This window comes from Littorina saxatilis, linkage group LG12 (genome assembly GCF_037325665.1).
Source record: "Littorina saxatilis isolate snail1 linkage group LG12, US_GU_Lsax_2.0, whole genome shotgun sequence".
In the NCBI taxonomy this organism is placed as follows: Eukaryota; Metazoa; Mollusca; class Gastropoda; order Littorinimorpha; family Littorinidae; genus Littorina; species Littorina saxatilis.
In genome coordinates this window covers 2,115,099-2,124,750 of record NC_090256.1, presented here as the reverse complement: position 1 = coordinate 2,124,750, position 9,652 = coordinate 2,115,099, and positions in this window count along the sequence as shown.

The following is a 9,652-nucleotide window of genomic DNA, read 5'->3' as shown; positions in this document are numbered from 1 at the left end:
ACGTTTTTAAATATGTGGACAGGAGACCTTATGAATAACAAGCAAAAATCCTCCACACACACACACACACACACACACACACACACACACACACACACACACACACACACACACACACACACACACACACACACACACACACACACACACACACACACACACACACACACACACACACACACACACATTATGTTTTGGGAATCAGGAAGCAACAAGGAATAAGATGCATTAGTTTTTAAATCGATTTCGTTAATTTAATTTTAATCATAGTTTTCTTTTTCTTTTTTCAGAGCTTTTTTTTAATTCGAATATAACATATTTATATGTTTGTGGAATCAGCAAATAATGAAGTATAAGATGAAATTGTTTTTTGATCGTTTTATAACAATACAAAAATAATTACAATTTTCAAATTTTTAATGACCAAACTCATCAATTCATTTTTAAGCCTCCAAGCTGAAATGCAATACCAAAGTCCGGCCTTTGTCGAAGATTGCTTAAGTAAAATTTCAAGCGATTTGATCAAAAACTGAGGGTGTGACAGTGCCGCCTCAACTTTCACAAAAAGCCGGATATGACGTCATCAAAGACATTTATCGTAAAAAGGAAAAAATGTCTGGAGATATTATACCCAGGATATATCATGTGAAGTTTCATAATAATCGGTCTAGTAGTTTCCTCGGAAACGCTCTACACATACACCCGTATGACTTGGAATAATAGGCCGTGAAAAGTAGGATATGCGCCGAAATGGCTGCGATCTGCTGGTCGATGATTGTAAAAAATTCCATCTCACACGGCATAAATAGATCCCTGCGCCCTGAGTCTGGAGATACGCGCGCGATATAAGACTTCATTAACATAAACATAAACATAAACATAAACATTAACATACACACGCACACACGCACACACACACATACACCACGACCCTCGTCTCGATTCCCCGTTCATAACTTGACTAAATGTAAAAAGAAGAAGTTCTTCGTTAAAGGTACTGAACTTGTCAAATCCAGGTGCACGGAGCCCCTGGGGCTTTAAGTCATACCTCAGGCAGCTATCCGTTAGAAGAACTGCCAAGTGTCATTGACTTGCACCTAAAGAGTCAAGAACTGCGATTTGTTTACGAATTAATTTTCTACTCGGAACCGGCTGGTCTTGACCTATTTTTGGATCTAAATTTAGATCAGGTAGATCACCACATCATGCACAAAAAGACACGTCACTAGCAAACTATGTCAGACGTCATCATGGAGGCCGGAATTACTCAGTTGAATCGAACTCCGACCAAACACCACGTTATAACTAGGTTAATTTATGCACTCGCGTGAACAAGAAACTGTCGAGCTTCACAGATGTCGTCGTTGGGTAGTTTTGGGTTTGTTTTACTACCATAGGAGGATTTTTGAACTGTAAATGCACTCAGCTGCAACAAAAACGCAAAACGAAGGCTGTGAGCTGCACTGTGCCTTTAAACGCGTGAGCACAGTATTTTGTTGGTCTTTTTACACCCCCGGTATAGGGGTGTGTATAGGTTTCACTCGATGTGTTTGTTTGTTTGTTTGTTTGTTTGTTTGTTTGTTTGTTTGTTTGTGTGTTTGTTTGTTTGTGTTCGCATATAGATCTCAAGAATCGTCACCAAACTTGGTGAACAGGTTCTATACATTCCTGAGACGGTCCTTACAAAAATTGGGACCAGTCAAACACACGGTTAGGGAGTTATTGGTGGATTAAGATTAAGAGTGACATATTAATGGTCAAAGGGAAATAACCATTCTCACTGCCACCAACCTCGACGTACCCTTTACGCGAATAAACATTCTGACTTCTGACTTCTGACTTCTGACTTCTGACTTCTGACTTCTGACTTCTGACTTCAGACTTCTGACTTCTGACTTCTGACTTCTGACTTCTGACTTCTGACTTCAGGCTTCTGACTGTCTCTCTGTCTCTCTGTCTCTCTGTGTCTGTCTCTGTCTCTGTCTCTGTCTCTGTCTCTCTCTCTCTCTCTCTCTCTCTCTCTCTCTCTCTCTCTCTCTCTCTCTCTCTCTCTCTCTCCGCATGTAATAAAGTTCTGAGTTCTCTGACGGGGGTGTTTTTCCTACCTCGGAGGAATTTCTTGTTTTTTCTCACTCTCACGCGCAGTCACCATACCCCCACCATCTCTTCAGTCGCCATACCCCCCCCCCCCCCCCCATCATTGTTCTGCTCCTAACTGTATTATCTCTTCAGTCGCCATACCCCCCCCCCCCCCATCATTGTTCTGCTCCTAACTGTATTATCTCTTCAGTCGCCATACCCCCCCCCCCCCCATCATTGTTCTGCTCCTAACTGTATTATCTCTTCAGTCGCCATACCCCCCCCCCCCCCCATTGTTCTGCTTTAACTGTATTAACTCTTCAGTCACGATACCCCCCTCCCCCCCACTATTGTTCTGCTTTAACTGTATTATCTCTTCAGTCACGATACCTCCCCCCCTTCCCCCCCCCCCCCCCCACCACCACCATTGTTCTGCTATAACTGTATTATCTCTTCTCTCACCAGGCCCGAGTTCACGGCGGCCGTGCTGCAAAGAAGTGATCAATGTCAGGCCTCCGTGGACGTGTTCGCCTCGTGCAGCGCAGACAACAAGGTCAAGGCCGTCAAGCTGTGCGCTGTGGTGCTCAAGCGACTCGCTAGCTGTTGTGGCCCCGATGTCATCGAGGCGTTCAACAAGTGCGTGGAGGCCGTCTGCGTGAACAAGGCCGCGGGATGCGATGCCTACAAGAAGCTTTTGCAGCTGTACGGTTGCGGCAAAGGCCCCAGAAAAGTTAAACGGTTCTGTCGTTCTGTAGTGCCCCCACCATAAAGGATGCTTCCTTCTCGCGAGAACAGGACATTGTTGACACCTTCATCAAGACTCACCAACTCCTTCTGCCTGACAGCATGGCGTAGGTTGAAGTTGAAGGATGTTCTTTTCTCGTGTAAAAGTCTGGACATATCTGTCTTGGTGAACATCATTGCTGGCACGAGAAAGAATATGCCTTCATACTCGAATAGTCAGTCTGCATCTTAATAGAGAGCGGAGAGGGGAATTGACAGGGGAAGTACTTGGTGAATTTTAATGAAGATGTGCTCATCCCAGTGGACGGGATTTCCATGAAAAGGAAAGGAGTTTTGATGAAGTTATCAGAACGATTTTTTTCTGGTGTCACAACCCGAGGTTTTAGAGGTGCAGAAGAAGCTTATACAGGCTTTTTGTAGATACACGAGATGATGTAATTGTTATATGTTTGAGTGTATATAATAATTGTGTTATTTACAACATAAGCATTGGAGTCCAAACACTATTGTAGAATGTATGCGTGTGGGATGTGAGATGCTTTACGCCTGTAACTTTGCGTATTTGCAAGTTTGTGTCCGAATCGTGGAACGGGCTATAGTCACCCGGTAACGTGCGGTGAACAAACCAGGTCAAGCTGCAGAAAACGAAAGTTTGTAAATATTTGTTGGGCACAGTTGTGCAAATTAAATAATGTTCATTTCACCTGGTAAGATAATATAGTGTAATGCATAAATTATATTATAGCGTATCTATAGGCTATTTAGTAAGAGAAGAATTAACATAGTCCGGGTCAGCGGTGTACGAATACACTTTGACACCCCGTCAGCGAACTAGCACGGTTTTGGTTCAGTGCTACCCGAGAGAGTCAACGGTACGGTTGCAGACGTACTGGCGGGCGCGAGTACTCCATCACCCGGCGGTTTTTTACGGTGAGCGTTGTCATTGACTTGGCGGGTGGACTATTGTTTCGAATTGCTGTGGCTGAGTAGATGTCGTTGTCTAATGTTTGTTTTGTTTGTGTTTACGTTTCAGTAGTGTTGTAATATTGTGGGACACTATGATTTTGAAGCGTGTTTATGTCCGTGGGAATGTGCACGGGAAATATGAGAATTACATCGACCGGCCCATTACTACCTATTCGTATAGGGAGCCTCGGGATTTACATGTATATTAATGCATGTTTGGGAAGTGATATGCAGTGAACATACAGTGGAATTATATGTGTGTAATTATTTGCACATAACTGTTAAATATTCGTTTACACGGAATATCACATTTTATACAAGATGGCGGTCTACTTTCCGACAACTTTTGTATCCTTATGTTATTGAGCATGTTGTTTTATACCTTCATATTATAGTGTGTAATATTACGCGGGGAGTTATCATACATGTGGGGATATGGGTGTTGTGTCATGCAATTTTGGTTGCGTAATGTAATGTTAAAGTTGGATACCACAATCTAACATTTAGTGAACGTTTGTCCAGTTATTTGTAACATATCACATGGCGTATATGGTCATGACAAATACAATAAGTTTATAGGTTTAAGCAAACTATAAATCTATATTGTGAAGCCCCGTTGTATAGCTAATGTATTAAATAATTATCCTTTTCCATACATGGTTACTTGGTGTAAAGTTTCGATCTTGATGTCCATCGGTATGATGCGCTAAAGGTTTGCATCACCGATGAACACCAACACAACCATCGATACACGCCAGGTAGCTAGGGATGTTATTGTTCAGTATTAACGTGCTGATTTTATTTACATGCAGTTGGCCGGAGAGAGAACGGAGGAGGGACGTGTGTTCACGTGAAAGGCGTTGAGATCTGGACAGATGGGACGCTGTCAGGAGGCGACTACGGCTCACAGCACCGCAAGAAGAGCGGCGTGGGTTACTCCGACCAGTAGATTCCACCCAGAGTGTACGCAGGACCACCAGAAGACAGCATGAGGAAGGAGTCTGGTCAACTCTACATGCCTAGGAATCTGGGGAACAGCTCCGAAGGACTGGAGCTGGGTTCGACGTGCTTAGGCAGTCGGGGACTCTTCTAGGGGGTCGGAATCAGGAAGCTGCGGCCTTCTGAGGAGGGAAGGACATGTGAGGCCTTGGTGGGCGTTGTGTATCCCGAAAAGCTAAGTACTCTGTCGTGGTTAAATCATGTGTCTGTGTTCGTGTAATTTGGTGATGCGACCTTATTGAGCGCCGTATACTAACAGGCTATTTAACCATAGGGGGGGTGCTTAGGACTGGAGTTCCAGGATAATTTCATGTGAATTCATGTGTTGTCAATTTTCGTAGTATTTGTAGAGTGTACACGTTAAATGTGTGGATGTTTCGTGCATAAATTTGTGTTTATTATATAAAGCTTGCAAGTTACATGTGGTTCCTTTAGTCTTTTTATACACAGTGATGTCTGTCTCCACTTGTAAACTTTCTTGGGTGTGCGTTAGTGAGTGAGGTGTATGTTTGCGTGTGATCCCAAGATTGCTCAATCTTGTGGAGTTAAGTCGTCACGTGTCAATGGTGGAGATGCCGGGGACCCATGAGTGATATGCTTTCGAGGCGAAGCTCTGGGACCCTTTAGTTATTTTTTTTTGGAACCAAATTTGTTTGTTGTTGTGTTTGTTTGTGTTGTTGGCATAGTTTGTGTGTGGTGTTTGTTGGTTTGTGTGAGGTAGTGGTGACCGTTTGATTTGAAATGTGGTGACTGTTTAGACATCCCGTGGGCGGTTGGAGGGGACTGGACATCTCTCAGCGGTTGGGAGGTGTTGGGTTACTTAGCCACAAAGGATTCATCTTTAGTCCATCCGTTAAAGTCAGACGGCGCCACTGAAGCAGATCTAACTAGCAAATACGCATATATTCTATATTCGGATTCGGTTAAAGTAAAGTTTCATTCCGGTATTACGCTAAGGCTATGTGGCTATTGATTGTGGTAAAGTATAACCAAATGTCAATAACTTACGCGGATTTCGTCCGATTTCTCGGTGGGCTTCGGTACGCAGTTTGATGCGTTTTCCTTTCGCGTGCATGCAAATATTTTTCAAGTAGCGCGTTTTCATCTGAAATGGCGACGGGAGGTGATAGTGTGGATTCTCCGGTGTCAGGGCGACTTAGGTCACAGGACGTGCCGACTGATAGTTTAACCGGATTAGTTACATCTGAACTCATGAGGAAGGCAAAATCAACTCGAGAGAAGCTTCTACATAGTCCAGGACGGGAAGAAGGGGAGTCCATTACGTACTACCAGAAGTTCATGACCTTAGGAACGCAGATGGAGTTGAAGGGAGATAGTCTTCGAGCATTCGCCGACGCCAAGATAAAGGAGATAGAAGATGTACGGGCCAACAAGGAGAGGTTGAGTTTAGAGAAGAAGAAATTGGCGATGGAGGAAAGGAAGTTGGAAGAAGCACGGGTGGAAGCTCAGAAGCAACGTGACTTCGAGGATGCAAAAGCTCAACGTATGGAGAGTATAGCCCAGAAGCAGCGTGAGATGGAGGAAAAGAAACTGGGAGAAGCACGTGTAGAGGCCCAAAAGCAGCGTGACTTTGAGGAGGCCAAAGTTCAACGTATGGAAAGAATGGAGCTTGAAAGAATCGATGAGATGAAGAAACTTCAAGATGAAGCACAGAGGCACGCAGAACGATTAGAGGAACAAAGGGCAAATAATCAACGAGCTCATCAGAAGGCGAGGGATGGAATGGTAGAATCTACCAAAGTAACACTTCCTGCATTCGACGAGAACAAGGAGGATATAGAAGCTTATCTTACCAAATTCGAGAGATTCGCAGAGGAGTTAGACTGGGACCAGACAACATGGGCGAGACGCGTGAGTACCAAACTCAACGTGAAAGCGACGACCTTGATTGGGGATATGTCGAAGGAGGACGCTCGAGATTACCAGTTAGTGAAGAAAGAGTTACTGAGAGGATTCCGGTGTACCGCAGAATCGTACCGAGAGAAGTTCAGGGCAGCGAGAAGGAAGAGCGAAGAAACGTTTTCAACCTACGTGAGCCGGATAACGCGGTACCTGCACAGTTGGATGGACCTAGCGGAAAAACAACGAACTTACAAGGACCTCTTCGACCTGGTTCTTTTGGAACAGTTGCTTACTGGCATCCCGCAGTCTGTCGCTACGTTCATTCGACAGTCCAAAGCCACCAATGTAGCTGATTCAGTTGAGCAAGCTCAATGTTTCGTGGATGCACGTCCTGGTTTCGACTCATCACAGAAAGGGGGGAAAAACCAAGATAAAGGAAACAATGGGAAGACAGACAGTAAGGTGCAACTTACCCAGGGACAAAGGGTAAAAGATAGTACTGTCAAATGTTTCGGATGTGGAGGGGATCATCTCATAAGGAATTGCCCGGAAGCGGGGAAGCCGAGGGGTGGCGGAGAAATGTATGGGGCAGGCATACAATGTCACAAATGTCATAAGTTCGGACATGTAAAGAGGAACTGTCCAGGAATAACCCTTATCATCAGTCCAGAACCGGAGGAGACTGCAGTGAGAGAAGTTTTCTTGATGCGGGAGGTGGAAGCGAATTACAAGATCCACTCAGGGTTATGTGGGAAGTGTGATCGTCGTACTCAGGGAGAAACTTTCGACATGACAGTTAGGGTGAACGGGAAGGCAGTGGTAGCCATACGTGACACGGGAAGCCCAATGCTGTGTGTTAGCGCTGACCTCATCGACCCGGCCACGTACACAAACAGGACAAGAGAAGTGTCAGGAGTGTTTGAAGAGCAGGGAACAGTACAGGCTCCCATAGCCATCGTGAAGTTAGAATCTTCGGTGTTTGTAGGGAACGTGGAAGCTGTCGCTATTCAGAATATGGCAATTCCTGTATTGATAGGAAACTACATGATCTTGCCAAATGGAAAGGAAGTGAGAGTTCCGGTGTACGGAAAGAAACATGTGATTCCATCTTTGTGCGCAGCAGTTCAGACACGAGGACAAGCAAGGAAGGACGAGAGAGGGAATCTAAAATTGAAGATTAATGGAGTCCCATTGGCACAAAAGACCTGTGCTGAAATGGCTCAAGCACAAGAAGAGGATCCACAACTAAAACGTGTGCGCGAGTTGGCGGTGGAAAAGAAGCCATGGCGTCAACAAGGAACCGGGAATGTTCGATTCGTGATACGTAAAGCTTTGTTGTACAGAGAATACTCAGGTGCAGATGGAGTGGATCACCGGCAGTTAGTGGTGCCCAGTGAGTTCCAGAATGAGGTGATGAGATTAGCTCACGATGCACCCATGGCAGGACACCTAGGGGGAACGAGAACCAGGAATAGGATATGGACAGAATTCTATTGGCCTGGTATGTGCCCCGACATCAGACGATACGTGGCATCATGTGACGCTTGCCAGAGAACTACGGCAAAAGGGAAAGTGAAGCCAGTACCATTGGAAAGAATGCCGTTGATCGATGTCCCGTTCAAGCAGGTAGCGGTGGACATCATAGGGCCGATTCATCCGCCGTCAGACCGAGGACACCGTTTCATACTGGTAACAGTAGACTATGCCACCCGGTATCCTGAAGCAACCCCTCTCAAGAAAATCGATACACCACATGTGGCGGAAGCGTTGTGGGAGAACTGGACCAGAGTGGGCATACCTGAAAAAGTGTTGTCAGATAACGGCACCCAGTTCAAGAGCGAAATGATGCAGGAGGTGTACAACCTGATGTCAGTACATGGAATGTACACCACTCCATACCACGCACAATGCAATGGTCTAGTTGAACGTTTCAATGGTACGCTGAAACAGATGCTGAAACGACTCTGCCAGGAGCAACCCAAGGAATGGGACAGGTTCATTCCGGCGTGTTTGTTTGCATATAGGGAAGTTCCTCAGGAGTCGTTAAAATTCTCACCGTTTGAACTACTCTATGGGCGAACTGTGAGGGGACCTATGCAGGTATTACGGAAGCTGTGGACCAAGGAAGAGACAGACCAAGAAGTGAGAACCACTGCCGAGTACGTTGTGGACCTGCGGAATCGAGTTGAGGAGACATGCAGGATTGCCAGAGAAAACCTCGGGAAGGCGACAGAGCGATACGCAAGGGCAGCGGACAGGAAGGCAGAAGACAGACAATTCAAGGAAGGAGATGAGGTGTTGCTGCTTCTTCCGATGAAAAAGAACAAGCTGGAAATCGCTTGGCGTGGACCTTACGTCATCAAGGAGCGATGCGGCATGAACGACTACCGGATTCAAGTGGGGAGTAAAAAGAAATTATTCCACGTCAACCTCTTGAAGAGATACGTCAGGAGGAGAGAGATCCCAGCGGTTGTAGGAGTGGTGCTGGAAGAAGAGGAACTGGAAGAAGTGCCTGAAGTCTCAGCAGGACAGAACACCATTCCATTAGTGCCATTAGAAGCGGGAGAGGGACCCAAAGATGTTAGCATCAATGACGCGTTACCCGCCCAAAAACAACAAGAGCTGAGGGATTTGACGATTGAGTTTGAGAACCAATTCACCGATCTTCCTCGTACTACAAATCTTGAGGAATGTGAAATCACCGTCCTCGAAGATACACCAGTGCGAGTGAGGCAGTACCCATTGCCTCACGTGGCCATGGATTGCATAAGGAAGGAAGTGCAAGACATGTTGAAGCTAGGCGTTATAGAGCCTTGTGCGTCGCCCTATAGTGCTCCATTGGTCTTGATCAAGAAGCCCGATGGAAAAATGAGAACCTGCCAGGATTTCAGGAAATTGAACCAGATTGTGCGGTTTGATGGTGAACCTCTGCCAGACGTCGAATATCTGTTCGCCAAGTTACATCGGGCTAAGTACTTGTCCAAACTGGATTTGACCAAAG